General features: G+C 37.0%; 1 pseudogene; it reads left to right on the forward strand.

Annotated features, from left to right (window-relative positions):
* The first annotated feature begins 592 nt into the window (after positions 1–592).
* On the forward strand, positions 593–2,353 carry LOC110099199 (annotated as a pseudogene).
* The last annotated feature ends 1,048 nt before the right edge of the window (positions 2,354–3,401 follow it).

The following is a 3,401-nucleotide window of genomic DNA, read 5'->3' on the forward strand; positions in this document are numbered from 1 at the left end:
ACCATAAGGCTCCCCTAGTTGTTCCCAATTCCCACATCCTACAAATCAACGGTGCCTTTTTCCCAGTGATGAATATGCTAATTCCTTCTCTTTGGGTGACATAGAAAAGTAGCAATCCCAATGGCATCACATGAAGTGGACCGATGAGATGGTTTGTCTCCTAGTTTCCGTTGTTGATTTCATCAATGACAATGACACACCAGACCCAGTCGAGGCCGACGCATGACGATGATCCACCTTCAAAAGAATGGAAAGAGTAAAACTATTTCCAAGTTAATTATGGAGAGGGGTTGCTAACTGTCACCTCAGTAATATGAGGACAAGTTCAATAATCTCAATAAAAGGGAGATGTACGCTTATAACAATAGGCAGAAGATAACATATTCCCAAATTTTTGGATTAAGGAATGAAATTCTTACTAGTTTTGGCATTTTTCATGAAGTTGTGAGGATAGTGAGGATGTAGATGAGGATGAAGGGAAGAGTGATGACTACGGAAAGTTGGTGTTGATGATTTCCTTGCTGAGATTGATTTTATTTTTCAAGAGAACAATAGGAAAGCATTAGAGAAGTTGGATGGTCATCCTCTCTGGATGGCAACATCTGCTACATCTCCACTATCACGGAAACCTTCCAATAATGTTCTTTCTTTAAATGAGAATCTAAAAATATTGCCTCAAGTTGTCATTATTCATCTAGCTTTGCAAATTGATTCCCCCGGGTTAATCTTAAGTTGGATATTGGATGAGTGTTCAAAGTTTCATGTTCTCTCACCAGCTATTGTTACAGGAAAGCTAATTGATCTTGGTGGTTTATTAGGCACGGAAGATGCTACTGGACATGGTTTTATTTTTGTAATTGATGCTCTATTAGGTGAATATGGAAAATCTATTCAAGGATTGACATTTGCAATAAAAGGGTTTGGAAATGTTGGTTCTTGGGCTGCAAAACACATCCATGAGAGGGTGGAAAGATCATTGCTATTGGGGATGTGTCTGGTACAATAATAAATCCTAATGGCTTGGACATCCACCAGCGACGGAGGCACAAAACTGGGGTGGTGTTTTAAGGATTTCACAGGTGGAGATGCCATAGATCCTTATGAGTTACTTGTTCATGAATGTGATGTTCTCATTTCTTAGGCCTTGGGAATATTCCTTCATAGAGAAAATGTTGTTTCTATTAAGGTTAAATATATTATTGAAGCTGCAAATCACCATACTGATCCTGAGGCAAAAGAGATTCTCTCAAAAAAGGGTGTCGTTATACTTCCTGAGATATATGCCAATGCCAGTGGTGTAACTGTGAGCTATTTTAAGTGAGTTCAGAATATTCAAGGATTCATGTGGCATAAAGAGAAGGATGTGTTTGTGTTGCTTGAACCTGGAGAGATAACAAATAAATTTGTCCTCGGTAGCTGCCTTTCAAAGTGAGGGTTGGAACTTTAGAAGATAAGATATATGTTACAACTTGGAGAATCACGTGACCAAGATTAAAATTTCTTTCACAACATGGAGCTCTTTTCAAGAGGGTAAATAGGAGATTGGCATGGAGGTGAAGATGGTTTCAATCAAGATCATAGTGAGGACGCCAATACTCACAAAATGCTTAGAAATGAGCTTGGAGAAAGAATTACTTCTTATTTGTTCCAAGGGATCCTGAAATTGATAGCCAAATTGAAGAACATATCTCTCACATTCAAAATCTTCGATCCAGGAGGATTGCTTATGATTTTGACACCTTCCTCCCTCCCAATGACACGCTTCGAAGGAGTCGAGCTCTTTTGAAGCAAGGGAAGAATGATGTAGGAACATCTTAACTAATTGTTATTTTAGGAGTAGAATACTCTTGTACCTATTTCTCTAGTGTTTTCTAGAATATTTTATAGCTAGCTTATATATGAAGCATTATAGTAGGATGGGGATATCATGAACATTAATCTCCTTTGAAAGCTATAAGCTTGTGTTATTAAATTTCTATGCGTGTTCTTTTTGCATCCTCTTATTCCGACGATCCAACGATTACATCCTCACATTAGTATCATCAAGGATTAATGTGTTTTCTTTATTGGAATGATGGAAACAAAGCTTCATGAAATAGATAAAGGTGATATTAATAAGATTGCTTGATCAGATTGGGACTTCTTTCATTCACGTGTTGTAGGGAGATCCAGGGAAATCCTAGCTCTTTGGAATAAAAAGGTGGCTTCCTTCTCTATCCTTGCATTTTCAACTCAGTGTGATAGGAAAGTTGAAAGCTTCTACTTCTATCATGTGGACAATAGCCATATTTTATGGCATAAAACATGTTTATATGAGAAGATCTCTATGAAAATCCATAAAATTGTAGTTTGACAAAAATCAGCCTTATATATTTATTTATTATTATTTTTATTTTAAATCAGCTTTTTGTAGTAGGAGGAGATTTCAATTGCATTATTTCTAAGAATGACCAGTTATTTTGAAAAGAAAGTTAAACAAGTCTCTTTGAGCATTGCATTATTGGAGCAGGAACAAGTTCAAGGAGCTGGTGCTTCTCAAGAGGTACTTTAATGATCAAATTCTTAAATTATAAGAGGAAGAAGGGAAGGGTTCGATAGGTTGGTGTAGGAACTGACCCGCTGACCCCACTTAGGCCGGCCCTTGTTTACAAAAGGCGGTTAAAATCGTCTCACCAAATCATTGCAGCCTAATCCTTGGGGCCCACAACACTATTATTTGGTTTGCCGCCTAAGGTGGGGTCCACTATGTGATTTAAAAATTAAATTAAAGGTATTTTTGGTAAGGAGAGAGGGTCGGCTAAGGCTAGCGAGATTTATAAATAGGGAAGAGAGAGGTAGGGGGAGGCAAGCCTAAGTATTGTGTTCTCTTGTAGTTTTATGGGAGTTTTCAACTCTAGACCTAGTTTCTAGAGATTGGGAGAGAACGATCCTCCTCTCGAATTGAGGATCAGTTGTATCTTTTCTTATTCTTGCTTTGCTTTGAGTTGTTTAATAAAATTTACTAATTTTTTGGTTATTGCATCATCGTTCTTGTATCTTCTCAATGTTTTTACGAAATTCTTGTTAGGTTTGCTTGTGAACTCAAGTATATATGATAGGATTACTTGCAAACTCAAGTATTTCCTATCAAATTGGTATTAGAGCAATTTTTTGGGATCAACAACGACTAAATTTCTAAAATTTCAGCAATACAATCATGGCCGGAAAGAAGGTGGAGGTTTTGGAAGGTGAGATCGGACAACTCAAATCATATTTAGAGGGAGGATTTTCTGATTTTCAAAATCAGATTTCTTCCAATAACAAAAAGATGTAAGGAAGGTTTGCCATAATGGAAGAAATGCTAAAACAATTTCTATAAGTAAAGACCAATCCAGCAACATCTGAAGCAAGGGAAATCATAG

Source organism: Dendrobium catenatum, unplaced genomic scaffold (assembly GCF_001605985.2).
Source record: "Dendrobium catenatum unplaced genomic scaffold, ASM160598v2 fragScaff_scaffold_1125, whole genome shotgun sequence".
In the NCBI taxonomy this organism is placed as follows: Eukaryota; Viridiplantae; Streptophyta; class Magnoliopsida; order Asparagales; family Orchidaceae; genus Dendrobium; species Dendrobium catenatum.